This window comes from Ciconia boyciana, chromosome 2 (genome assembly GCF_034638445.1).
Source record: "Ciconia boyciana chromosome 2, ASM3463844v1, whole genome shotgun sequence".
Taxonomy (NCBI): Eukaryota; Metazoa; Chordata; class Aves; order Ciconiiformes; family Ciconiidae; genus Ciconia; species Ciconia boyciana.
Genome location: NC_132935.1, coordinates 130,591,064 through 130,605,310, shown reverse-complemented (window position 1 = coordinate 130,605,310; position 14,247 = coordinate 130,591,064). Strand labels below are relative to the sequence as shown.

At 42.3% G+C, this 14,247-nt stretch overlaps 1 protein-coding gene across 9 annotated transcripts in view; it reads left to right on the top strand.

Moving 5' to 3' along the window:
- Positions 1 to 14,247, top strand: part of CREB5 (cAMP responsive element binding protein 5) — a 262,926-nt gene that overhangs the window by 13,449 nt on the left and 235,230 nt on the right. The window lies entirely within an intron of this gene.

Below are 14,247 nucleotides of genomic sequence, written 5' to 3'. Positions count from 1 at the left end.
GTACTACGTGCATTACAAAGCTCCAGGTTGTTTCTCTGTCAAGGTCGTAGCCTACCGATGCACCCACTGGAATCTGTGAGATTTTTGCTGTCAGCTTCAAGTGTAACAGGATTTCAGGATGTTAGTTTTTGTGTGATCCATTTAATTGAGCTTCATGACCAATGCTAAATGACTTTTGCTGCTGCAAGAATTGAATGGGTAATTTGGTTACCCCTCCTGTCAGAGTTCAGGATCTTCTAAATGAGAGTTGGTGTTGTCTGTTTCTTTAACCAAATTAAGATGCAAAAGCTACCTCTTTCTGATTTGAAAAAACAGATTGCAAAATCTCACTTTGTCAAAAGAGTAACTACAAGATCCTTTTGGTTGACGTACAAAATCTTAGAAATTAGACAAAACATATTTTCTCCCAAATTAATTAAAAAGCTGAGAAATTGTACAGGAGACTTTAGACAGATCCCAGAGGTCTCTGAAATGCAATTTAAAAAAAAAAGTCTACTCAATTTATCTGCATGCATCCTCTAAAAATGAATGAAAAATCTTTCTAGGGAGCTTTGGAATATCTGTCTGCGGTTTTATCAATGGAGGATTTTTTAGTCTGGTTCTATTAGTTACTTACCATAGCTTGCTCCTTCATGATTTCTGTACATGTAGGACGTACAAAAACTGCTGGTATATCTTTCAGATGCAAATAGCTATAGTACAGGGAAAAAAAATCCACTATCTGAGGCTTAACAATAAATCATGAGGATTTTTCTTCTCATCCCCAAACACTGAAAAACAGACTAACCTGTTGCTAGCCTAGCTTTCACTTTCTGTCCAGAGTCTATCAATTAACCACATGCAGCCAGTGACTGAAGTGGGACAGAATTTAAATGTGAGTTACCTAATGGGAACCAATTGCCACATGAGTACCATACGTGTATGGCATAGGCAGCTGGGGCTGAGCCCTTTGCAGAAATTAGGCATGATAACTGTCTTGAGAATATCTAAAGGTATATAGGGAGAGCAGGCTGTAAATGTGAAATGTATATTACTTATTTTTGCTTCAAAGAAGAAAATGAAAAATGAAGAGAAGTAAGGCTTTTTTTCAGTATGATCACGGAGAGGTTAAAATATATACTGCTAAGGCAGAACAACTTTCTGCAAGATGAAAAAAAGGTTTCCTTGGCGTGTTATGATTCCTGATGTTTTCTGTTTGTTTCCCATATCAGCAACCTCCCAAAAATTCATTCCCTAAGAATTTACATGTAGGAGTGTCTTGGCGTATTCCTTTTTGCAAAACTCACTCTTTATTTTTCAGCATGTAGGCAAGTCCTTTTTTGATTTTTTTTTTTTTGAGGGGGGGGCATTGGGGGTATTTTTAATTCTATTTTTAATTTTATTTTTTAATTGCATCTCCCCCTTCAGTTCAAACTCTGTGTAGCTGGACATTTAGTAAGTTACCAAGCGAATTGGCCTTCAGCTTAAGCGTTAAAATCAAAAGCTGTATCCTGTGGGCAAAGTAAGGGCTCTGTCCTTGCTCAGATGAGCAAGTGTTTGCAGAATGTTTCTTTGAGACTGAACTCTAGAGAATGAGACCAAAAGGTTGTAAGGTGCCTGGATGCACCAACATGGCAGAGCAGGAGAGGGATAAACAAATCCTTACTAATAGAGGTGGAAGAGCTGGGAGCCAGGTTTCTGGTCCGTTTTTGGAGTGAGAAAGATGAAGACTATATAGTCTTGCAACAGCAAGGTGAAATCTGCTTCTTTCTCAAAGCTTTCAGGTTTTGTGGAGGCTCTGAAAAAAGCCATGAATTCAGCCTCTGCAAGTGGAATCCATCCCTGCTAGAAACTGTTGACCTTTTACAGTAAACCTAAGTCTTAATACAAGTTAAGTACAACAATCCTAGTGTTAGGATTTGTGCGTTTTAAATTCCAGCCACCAAAGTAAGGTGCTACCAGAATAGAAAGGAATTACTTTCCTCTCTCTACCCTGTTTCAACTGTGATAACTCACAGTTGATGAATAACATCTGATTTACATTCTGCCAGAGAAGCTTGTATATGTGCTGCTTTGTTTGTTTGTTTTATTTTTCCCCCAAACCAGCCACAAAAGCCCTACTGCTCATCAGTGTAAAACCTTGCACTGACTTAAAGGGGAATTCCACATACAATTGCAAAAAAAAAAAAAAAAAGATGCAGAGCCTGTAGTCTGGGAGAAAAAAGGGTGATATGTCTCTTTCCCTCCACATCTGCTTTCATGCTTCCTTTTATTCAAGATTTTCAAATATGAGCAGTGTTAGAAATAGTGTATGTCCCATTCTTGTTGCATTAATGCTGTAAGGCAGGTTTGCATGGATTTTACAGTTTGCTTCAAGACGAGACAGAAGACTCTGCATGATGGGCAAACTATCACTTAAAACCAAACTCCTGCTTGGCAGTTTCCTTAGCCAAGTTTTAGGTGGCACCCAGCTTTGCGTCCAGCCCCCAGTCTGGTGGCTGGAAAGTCTCTCCACTGAACTAGCAAACCCCTTATTAAGTGTAGAAGACTGTGAAGCTGTAAATACAGAGAGAGTGAGTACTTGGAGTGGTAGGTAAAGGTCAAAGACGTTTAGAGGAGTTAAAAAAACAAAAAAAAAGGAAAAAGCCAGTGCATCCTTGTGGGTGTGGTGACTGAGAAGATGAATTCCCTTGACTGTTAACTTTTGTTTGTGCATAGCCTGGTTGGGAGAGTTCAGTTCAATTTAAATGCATTTTCGATTTTCTGTAAGGTACCTGTGTGACGGTAAACTTTATGCAGATGATTACAGCTACAAATCTGTTAGCAGTTGAGAAACTCACAGCGCACTGCCTCCCCTCCACACGTACCTATGACGAGACCAAAAAAAAAGCAGCTACAGGGCTTTCTGTCCAAAATCTTTCATTGTAAGTTTTGCTTCAAACTTGGAAACGAGAGGTCTGCTTGGCCTAGCTGGGAGCTTGCTTGCCACCCTGGGGATGTTTTTTTCAAGTGGGGGTTGACCATGTGCTCTGTTTGCATCAGGGAGAGCAGAAACCTGGGACTTGCTGGGAGCTGAGGCTCCCTTCATGGAGAGTTTGGGCTGTGTTAGCTCTTGCCACTCATTTGACTCCTGCCAAGGGGGATGCATCTGTCCTCCCTTTGCAGGTACCTGCTGGATAGGGGGAAGGCAGGTGCCCTGCACTGCCTTTTCCACATTCTGGGTAAGTGGTCTGCCTGGGCTCCCTGCATGAGCACAAGCTGTGGCACGTGTATCAGGGAATTCCCCCAAATCTAGGGTCATCAAAAGTATGTCTAAACATGGTGCGCTACAGCGTTTCTAACAGGAAGCACTAGCTTACCAGAGCAGAAGGGTGCTTGCAGGTTTCCGGAGGTATTTAGTGGTGGTAGGAGTTGTGGTAGGTGGGTGAATGTTCCTTCCCCATGAGCTGGACCCAGTTTGGAAGATGGGATTTTCCTTCCTGGCAGGCCATGCTCACAAGGAGAGAAGCTCTGTGCTCCTAGAGCAGCATCTTCTGGTGGCCTCCTGTGTTCAGTCTCTTAAGGCTGCTGAAAAAAATATGGAGGAAACAGCCCCAGGTGAATTGGAAGAGGGGTGAAAGTGCGGAAATGTGGTATTTCCCAATCAGTGATGTTCTCAGCCCCTCCCACATCTCCAGGATAAAGTTCATTTGCCATAAGATAAGGTAGGTTTCCTTATCACGAACAGAAGACTCCAAAACAACATTGGCTTTAATTTCAAAGCAAAGAGGAAATGCTAGTTCAGAGGAATCTGTAAGTCAGTGAAGGTGTTTTGTGTCAAAAGACAAGTTCTTTTCTGGCTGTAAACATTGTTACACTGTTTACAATATAATACTGTTATTTATACTTTAACTTTTTACCTATTAGAACAAATTTACTTTCAAGATGATTAAATGCTTTTAATTTTTTAACATTCTTCTTACCAGGTTGTGTAGTGATTATGACTTCTTATGGAATTAATGATTCAGCTTAGGTGATTCTCCTGTGCCAGCTGGATGAAAAATCTTGCAGTAAATTGGTATGGTATTAAACCAGATTGCTGCTGTTTCTGCTGTTGTGCTGGGACTCTGCTCTAAGATGCTTGTAATTTCTGCATTTCCAAAGGCTTGGAAAAATACTCTCGTGAAAAACTAAACATAGCGGGTAACGAAGGCTACAATTGTTTATACTAATCACATCAATTGGAAAATGATCTTCACTCAGCAACTCTTTCACCAGCAAACTGAGACAGCAAGGGAGTATGTTGGTGTTAGGCACTGGGTTTACTTTCCAGCAATTTCTAGTGGGCTCTGGTGCTGTTTTCTGCCTCAAACCAGTATGAGTGCATTTTCTCTTCCTCTACGTGAGGGCTTTTCTTCTCAGTTATGTGGTTTGTGTAAAAAAAATTAAGATGTCTATGTTGTAATTTGTTGCAGTCTATCCAGTAAAAGTCCGGGTTTGTTGTCTTCGCTTTTTAAGAGTGACCGCAGGCTATGCGTGTCTGCCCGTGCTTCACATCACTCCACATAGTTTTTGGTTACCTTTTACAAGTTTCTTAGGTGAAGTCTGAAAACTGAGAGGAACTTCTCGTGGTCTTTCCTACATAGTCAGAAGGAAGAAAATCATAGCACTTCGATGCAAAACACGGCTCCTCGCCATGGCGAGCGTGCTTTTGCCAGTACTTGCTGCTGCCTGACTCCCCCCGGACGCAAAGACGCTCAGCTGCGGGTGGGTTAGCCCGACTCCGCGTTAAATACCGGCCGAGTTGCCGGTGCGTGGGGAGCGCAGCCCCTCGCCCGCGCTGCCGGTCTGGGCCACCTCCCTGCGCGCACTCGCCACCAGAGGCTGCTGCCAGCCCGCGCCTGCCGGCGGGGCGGGGCGGGGCTGCGCCGGCTCCGCCCCCCGTCCCCGTCCCCGTCCCCGTCCCCGTCCCCGTCCCCGGGGCGGCCCGGCCCGGGCAGCGGCTGCGTTCGCGTCCGGGCAGCGGGAGGTTGTGGGAAGGGCTGGCCCGCGGTGCCTGCGAGAGCCTGAGGTGCCCTTGCAGACACACGCGCAAAAATTGATCGACGCCGTTTCAGAGGCGAGCGTGACCTGCTATGAAAAAGCTCGCTCTCAAAAAAAACCCCAAAACCCCAACCCGAGTGAAATGTGGCTTGTGAAGAGAGCCGTTGAGTTAATTTTAGGAACTCGGAGCATTTTTCTCCTGTGTAAATTTTACATCCGTTCCATCTATACTTTCCGCAGCAACATTTGGTCTAAAGCGAAGTCTTTAATCTGTCAGTTTGTTTCATATATGGAAGCATGCAGTAATAACTCAAGGGACTCAAAGTCAGACGTATATAAATCTCTCTGAAGAGCAGCAGAGCTACCCAGAGAACAGAGTGTTTGCAAGATCAAGATTAAAAGGCAATGAATTAATGTGGTTCTGCCATGGGGCATTACAAACACTGTATGCATTAACGGGGATCCTAGTATTTTTGTGATAGCATGCTACTCTTTAAAAAACCAGAGCATCATCGGTGTCAGTGATTATTTTGTATAGACAAACAAGAGCTCTGTTTTTTCCCCAGGAGCGCATGGAGTTTAATCAGCAAGATTTAGATCTTGGGCTTGTTCTCTCAGCATAGTAGTAAATCATTCCTAAATCTTAAGGAGATGCTCCACAAATTCTGCTGACTATCAGTGTAAGGCTTCACATCCAACAACATTGATTTATTTAAGTAGAGGTCTCGTGCCTTTTGAGAGCATACCGGCTGCTTAAATTGTGTTTGCTGTATGGAAGAAGTCAGCGTTTTACGGGTGAATTGTAGAAAAATGATAGCCTGACTTACTCTTTAAGTGACACCTGATTAGGAATAATTTGTTAATTGCTACTTTGAGGCTGCTTCTTGTGTTCTTCAAATGAATAGGTTTAGTTAATATCACGTACTAATTTACTGAATAGCTACTCACTCTAATGCAGCAATAATAACTTGTAATTACCTGCTGCAGTTACTCCAGTCTGCTTGCAGGGTTCAGCTCTGGAGGAGAGGGAGGGAGAAATACATGGAATAGAGAGGAGGTCGTGTTCTTCACCGGTGGGAAGTCACGTTATTCATTCACATCAAGAGACTGTAGTTTGTAAATCCACCACCCACTTGCTCAGTGTTGGAAGCCTTTCTCCGAAGGAGCTCTGGTGAGGTACAGTCCCAGCTTCCTGCAAAGAGGGCTTGCCGGAGTCAGCCTACGACTGCAGTGCTGGCGTTTGCATAACTGCTGTTTTGAAGCATGTAACATGTACATTTTACTCTAATTACAATCCTAACAGCTGGCCCATGCTGAAAATGAAAATTTTTTCTAGTGAGACAAGGGGAATTCAATTTTTTTGGTGAAGTAATTCTGCATATTTTATTACTATGCCCAGTTTGAACATGAAATATGTATCTGTCATTCTAGCAGACTACGTACATGCGTGTATGTACTTTTGCTAGTGTTATTTACTTAATATACATGGAAATTTGTCAGCTCTGAATGTGAGACTTCCAAGTGAAGCCATGCACATGAGTGAAAATGAGAGGTAGTGTGTTGGGTATACACCGCTCTCACTGTGGTCAGCTGGAGCTGTCAGTGCTCAGTTGGTGAAAGGTATTTGCTTCGGACCTATGTACTGCTGCTGTAGGCCAGATTTCTGGCTATGAAAAACTTTATGCAATTGTAGTGAGTGCTTTTATTGGTGAATATTTAGTTGCTCTGCATAGTTTTCTTTTCACAGCATGTACTACCATATACACCAGTAACACAGGCACTGCATAGTGATACCTCCCAGTTTAGTGCAGGACCCTTAAATTAACACATGTAAGAAACTTTATATTCTAGCAATGCACAGGAAAAGGTATAATTAGTCACTTTACTATAGGAAATAGACTTGTTTACATGCAAAAGTATGTAAACAAATGTATGCCAACAAGTACAGTATGTAAACAAGTACATAGAGTACAGTACATACAGGAGAGTAACGATTGCAGTATTTGTCATTGACTTCCCAGTTGCTGGTAGGTCTGTGGTGGTAACACATTTGGCTACAAGGACAACTGTGAGAGAAAACCTTTTGTTTTATAGCTCTTCCCTTCCATACAAAACATACTACTGTGAAACAGGAAAGACTCCCGCTGTGAAGGGGCAGTGGCCACTACAGAGTGTGTGGGTATTTCGTGTAGGATATTCTGGGTATTAACATGAGTGGACACCATGTTGCTAAGAGAAGTTACTTTTAGTGAGATAACTATTTACAGGAGTACTGCAGCTTTGGCTATCATTAAATCCAGGTGCACATAAACTGTATGCATGAGCTGTAGTCATTCGGGTGATCTCAGAAGTGGGTTTGGGGTTTTTTTTGTTTATCTGGGGGAGGCTGGGTTGTTGCTCACTTATGACTGGTGATCAGATGCCCATTCATGGCTTAGGAGTGAACTGCTGGGATTGCTCTAGTCATCTTAGCCGCTAGTTCCTTCTCAATTTGACATACTCTTTTTGTTTGTTTGTTTTGGTTTTTTGTTTGTGTTTTGTTTTTGTTTTGCTTTGTTTTAAATGTGTCTGCTAGGCATTACTAACACCAGTCTGTGGGTGTCTAGCTTTGTTCCTGGGCTTCCCTCTTCATATTTTTGCCCTGGCTGCTCCTCATGTTTGTAGTGCCTTAGAGCTGGCACCTCCCGGCCGCCTTTGCTTGTTTTCACTATCTGGGCTTTGACTTCCAGGCTTGCCGCCACTCCTACCCCCCTGCGCATTGCTGGGTATTAACTGAGTACAAGCATCACATCGCTGATGCATATCAAATCTGGAACGATGGTCAAACACTCTACCCACTTCTGTCTGGGTGTTTTTTGGAGGTTTTGGATTTCTTAGGATTTAGCTTTTGAGCCCCCATGTCCAACGCAGGAAGTCGTATTACTTTTCCATTTCAGCTTACCGGTTTTCAGCCTCCTGCTCCACTCATGTTTAGGAATAACTGAAACCAGTTCTTACAGTCCTGAAATGCCTCTTCCTTAACATCTTCTTCTACAATGAAAGCAACATTAAGACATGAGTCTCTTCTCATGTCTGGTCCAATTTACAGTAGGCAAGGCTGGTGCCCTTGGTGTTTATATTTGGTAGCCAATAGATGTGGCAATGTGCCAGATCTACTTTTATCGCTGTAAACAAAGATGCTCTGGATGTATGTTGGTAGTATTGCCTCAGCTGGTGCTAATGGCTTTTGACCTCCTTGCTATGCCTTTTTTTTCTCACCATTTTTGAATTGGTGTACATTCTGTGATTTTATTTTTTTTCCTTCTCTTTTTTGCTAAGGCGGGTGATCTAGTCTTTACTAGTTTCTACAGGTACAGTGCCTTTTTGCAAGGTTGCTGGATTCAGCAGCTCTCCTACAGCATTGAAAACTCTGCATTTTAGCTCATTTTTGCTTGGCTGTACCTTATTTTCTAGGTGTTCTTGTTTTTGAAACTTAACCTATGTGTTCAGTCAGAACACTGCCTGACCCACAGTGACTATTCATCCTCAGAGTATTAGATGAAGGAGTTGTGGTGTGGTATTGCATTCAAATCAGTGTCTTGCTCTGCCCCGTTGCCCAGCAGTGGGTGGTACTCCTGTGAGTCATCTACTATAAATGCCAAATGATAGCATCTTTTGCTTCATGATGTTCTTATTGGCAGCGTCATACATCACCAGCACTTGGTCACATTTCTCCCACCTAATATTGCTGCTCATCACAATTGCAGTGATCATGTTGCAGCTGGCTCCACAACCCAGCTGGAATCTAGCTAGTTGTTTGATCCAGTGGCACAGTTGCAGATATAGCTGATAGTATTTGTATGTAGACAGTCTTTGCTTAAGTTACATGCTATATATTCTCCTCTTATAGGGATTTTTTTCTGTTCTCGATCACTGCCCGTACAACTACATGAACTACTCGCTTACCCCCCTCCTCGGGATTACTGCAGCATTAGTATATAAAGCAGTTCTGTTTCCCACAGTTGTCCATAGTCTGTGCATTTTTTTTTCTTTCAGGCTTTCCTGATGCTTTCCAGATCCTGTGCACAGGATCAGGGTGCCAGCAATCTCAGTTAGACTGTCTTTGTTCTGCCCTCTAAATTCTTCAAACGTGTCTCTATGTACTTAATCTTCACTAGAACTTATCATTGTTTTGATCCTTTCCCTGCGTAATTCAGCTGCCTGTGGTGTTTGCAGATATTTACCTTGGGTTAAATTTGTTTCCTTCTATTGATCGTTCTACAAATGCTCTTGCCCTAAATAATGATTTTTGCCTCTCTAAACTTGAAGCGGATGGCCACATTCTAATGCGAGCATCTATTTGTTCTTAATGTCTCATGGTATCAGGTTGAATTTTTTTTTCCTACAGTATCGTCATATTTGAAGTCACAGAACTCACTGTGCAGAATTCATCACTTTTCCCAATATTTCCAGCATTTTAAACATCATTTTCTCATTTACTTTTTGTCCATTTCTTCCCTATACTCTTCACTATTATGCTGGAGGAATGATGGAACAGTAAAGTAGTAAAGCTTTTAAAAATTTGTACAAATTCAGGTCTTGCTCCTATGACCATGCAATGCATTTTGTCTGAAAATCTAACTTTTCTGGTAGTCTGAATCCCTCCATGTTGCCAGTACTTTGTTTCTAAAAGCTACGTGTGTCGTCGTTTTTAACTCTCTCCCTTGCAACCATCCCACTAGGCTGGTTGCTGCCATGCTTTTAATGTGTTGGGTGCCAGTTATTAATGCTAGAGGATTCTGTTTCAAGAGTGAAACTTTCTAAAAATAAAAAATAGCCTGCTACTTTTGTCAGTGCAAAATGCTCCATAATACCTCTTTAACTTTCTAAACCTGTGGGCAGTTTTAGTAAAGTCAATGGGAATCAGCTGCTCTTCATCTCCTGGCCTACAGGTCCACGGGGATACCCTGCATACCCAGTATGCCCTGGATGGGCTGGTGCAGGGATGCTGTCGTGATTTAGCGCAGGGCAGTCCACTTCTGCGTGACCCATGGTGAACCATGCTGATGCAGACCTGGCTGCAGCAGAGCTACTCGGGTGTCTTTGGGCTATGCTTCCTGGTGCTCTGAGTCCTATGGGGGTAAATCTGATACGGTGCCAACTAGTCTGCAGTGGTCTCATGGTAATAGCTCAAGCAGGAGAGCGGCGTTTGAACCACCAGCCTGACTTCACAGCCCTGCCAGAGCCTCATGGGCTCTGTGTAGCACCAGGTCCTGTGTTTCTCTGTCTGTAGCATAGTTAATCCACTGAATCTGGTTAAACCACCCATGGATAATTGAGAGTTGAGAGTACTTGTGTGTGCTGAAACTTAAGCATGCGATTGAGTGCTTTGATGAATCCGGGCACTACTGATTAGCCAAGGTGCAAACCAGTGTGGAACTGGAACCAGGATTCCTGGGACTTCAGTGGGAACGTGGAGAAAACAAAGCAAGTGACTGTCTTTAAAGCTGATTTACAGAAGCAGGTGTGCTAATCCTGCAGCCCCCTCACTCATGTAGTTAGCTTGGGAAGACCAAAAATACTAATACTACTCCTGTCTTTCCTGCAAACTTGTGCCTCCTTTAATTTTAACTTTGAAGCCTGTCTCATTTTTATCTGTTCTGAACACAAGACTTCATGGCCCATCATCTCTTGTTTTAATTTGTTCTCATACTGATGCCATCCCTCACCTGAAGTCCCTTTGCTCGTGTGCCCTGAGATAATACCACCTCCATACCTTCTGATGTTGAAAGTTTATGTATGCTAAACTCTTTGCAACTGAAAAATGCTTATTATTATTACAGCATTATTTTACTGTGGATCTCCTGAAAGTTTTTAACTTTTCCAAATTATTTCCAAACTTGCATTTCTCCTGCATTTGCCAAATCTTGAGACTCATTCCAGATTCAGAGCCAATAATATTATCGCTGTTAGTCAGAACTTGCTTGGAAAGGGGATTTCTTCCATACTGGCCTACGCTCCATCATGGCATCAAACACTTGGAAGGTCTTGGCCCCTTTTCTGAGCACTGTTTCAGACACATTCATGCCAAAGGAGGAAAAGTAATTGGCTAAAAACAAGTGATCATAGTATCTTTTTTAAAAGTCATTATGTTAATTTTCCTTGAGGGACTTCTCTTTGGATTGTTCTGTAACTTAATGTAAAAAAAAAAAAAGTAATCTTGGTTCAAAAGCTCTCTCGCTGGTTATGGAGGGGTGGGTACTTTGCTTACAATGAATTTATCTCTTCTTTTTGTGCACCAGAAGGCAATCAGTATTTTTATAAATTAAAGACAAATGAGGAAAATGCAAATATTCCCTTGTGCTGGAGGGATATATTTCCGGGGAGAAACCAGGCCAGGAGTGGCTTTCAAACTTCTAAATCTGTTTTATGTGGTGTATAAGAGATTGCTGTCATCACCCAGATGCAGGAAATACCAGTGCTGGGCTTAAGGGGGACAAAGTAAACTCGACAATGGACTGAAAAGAAAAATAAACAATCAACCAACCATTTTTATCGCTTGTTTTTTCTCTTGCTTTAACAGTAACATTCACCTTCATTTACCAGAGTTCTGTGAAACATCTGTATCAAGCCTTAAACTTGCTTGACCTTAGTTTAGGTTCAAGGTTCAATATATTCCATGTGCATGGATGATTTTACAAATCCATGAGAGCTCCGACTCTATGCAAACCTTTTTCCCTGTCCCAGATTTGGCCTCCTTCTTGCTAAATAAATCCAAGGACAACTTTCTCTCTTTGTCTTTCTTTCTCCAAAGATTGCTGCAGGGGTGCCCTTGGGGCTTGCAGGGTGTTACAGGGCTTAGGAATAAAGAGGGAAAATTGCCTTAGAGAATGAAGTCGACCTACCATAACAACTGCCCTGGACAGAGTCTTTTATAACTTGAAGAATCGAATTTAAAAGCTTCATTTTGCTAAATCTTCCAAAAAAAAAAAAAAAAGGTTCAGCATTTGTATAATTTTAAAATCTGTACTTCTTATCTCATTTGTAAAATCAGGACAGATCTCTAAATGGCTCTGAGCAAGTCTCTGAGCTGAGCAATTTCTCTCCTCCAGCTTCCTACCTGTATTTCTTCCCAGGGCTCCTGCAGGTTACTTTAAAACTACATAACAAATAGTTCCATACATAGAGTTAAAAGTTTTGGTCTTACAGAACCTGGTGGCAGCCAAACCATGAGTCTGGAAACAGGAATTGTTACAAACTTTTTTCAGCTTCCCAACACCAGTTATATCAATAACATTGTCATTTAAATATATTTAAAAGTAACTTCTGTATGCAATAGCATACAAGCTCAATCGATATCTAAAGTGATGTCTTTTACAGCTATTATCTGAACACAGATGGAGTTTGGGGAAAGAAGGATGAGAAAACATGCCTTGTTTCCAGTGGCTTAGATAGTTTCTGTGCTAGCATGAGGTACCCCACCCTGCACGGGGTCCTGCATCACGGTTGTTTTCCACCTAAGGAAGGTCTGCACGTACTCAGCTGGAGGGTTGTTCTTACCTGATCAGGCAGGTCACCGTGCACAGGGCGAAGCACTTTTCTCCTTGGATGGTGAGGGATATTTCCTCTCGCTAATTCCTGCCAGTCCCAGGGACAGGAGGTGCCACATGCGTGGAAGCGCAGAGGTTGGAGCCAGCCTTCTGCTCTGGTGGCAGCAAAACATGATCTGTTTGCAAGAAAAAAGTGATGCATCTTGCACACTTTCTTAACCTATCACTTTCTCTTTAATTTCTGCTTTAAGAATATGCATAGCAACAGTGTCATGCTTTTTCTTTTTTCCTGGTGTGCTGCCATCCATAGGTTTAAAGGCACTATATAGACAGGCAGCCATCATTATCCTAGCTCAGACAGCTGCGGTAACTTCAGGTATGGAGGAATGGGTTTTTCTGACCACATACAGGCATCTACCTAGTGTCTGAGCTAATCCTCCAGGCTTCTTTCAGAGATGGTAGAGAGAAATTGGCAATTCTAGCTCACGATTCCTCTCTTCCCCATATGGATATCTACATCAAGTGGATAGTGTTCATGTGCCTGTTTCTCTCCATTGATTACGGAGGAAGTCTGGGATGATTGACTGACGTGGAGATGCTGAGGATGCTTAAAGTCAAGTTGATTATGCGTGTGTAATACAACGCAGAAGCCTCCCAGATTAGTGTGGGTGGGCAGATTTCTATCTGGAAGGGGCATATCCATGCCAGCAGCGTTTTGAGTGTGGATTATTGTTAGCCCCACTGGAAGACATGGCTGATTAGCTCAAGAGCAATCTCTGCCCAGCTCTGCATCGTGCCATGTAAACAGGCACGTTCCCTCAGAACCAGCTCGGCTATTTTGTGTGGCACAGCAGAGTCATACTATTAGCCCAGGCATAATGTTTTGAGGCAAGAGACTTAGAAGTTAGTTCGTGATTTTATGGACCTATAGGCATGTTGTTAAACTGAAGGCTTTGATCTCCGGAGGGCAGGAGTTTTGTTGCAGAAGCATGTAAGGCACTGGTATTTGTTCTTCTTACCCCCAAGTGGAAAATGCCTCCTTGCAGGCTGGCAGGAGACAATTCTCCTTCTGTAATGATTTTGATGTCATGAGATGCAGGCCTTATTTATCAACACACCTCTGGGAAACTGTAGAGCCCTTCTACCCTTTCATCCCCCCACAATCACTTCCATTTTTGCCTTGAAGTAAATAAACTTTTAAAACAGCTAGGGTTTATGGAAGAGGGTTCATGGAGCTGTGATAAAGCACTTCAGGCTGTAACTTACACTTGTTTCTGAGGCTTCACTTTTATTGCTTTAAAAAATTCTCATATGATCTCATTTTAGAATTGGGTACTTCAAAGGTTGTTCAATCCATGTTCCTTCGAGGCTGCCTATGCAGCCCTATAATTTTTTTCCCATGTTCTGTTCTCTTTTTTCTTTTTTTTTTTTCTCCTTTCATCCTTATTATTGGATGAATAATTATTAACTGGAAAACACCAAAGGGATTTTCACACACCAAAATGAGTAGTCTTGCAATATTCTATCCATGCTTCTTTAAAAGTTATTGTAAAATCACAGTCCATGATGGATATGCATTTTCACGTTCATGCTCTATCAGCAAGTGCCTGAACTAGTCTTGCTATCCAGGCTTGCTTAGTGGAGATCTGCAGGCAGAACTGCTCTTGTAAAGCCCTCCAAAAGGGATTTGATTTAAATTAGAAATAATTGTTCTATC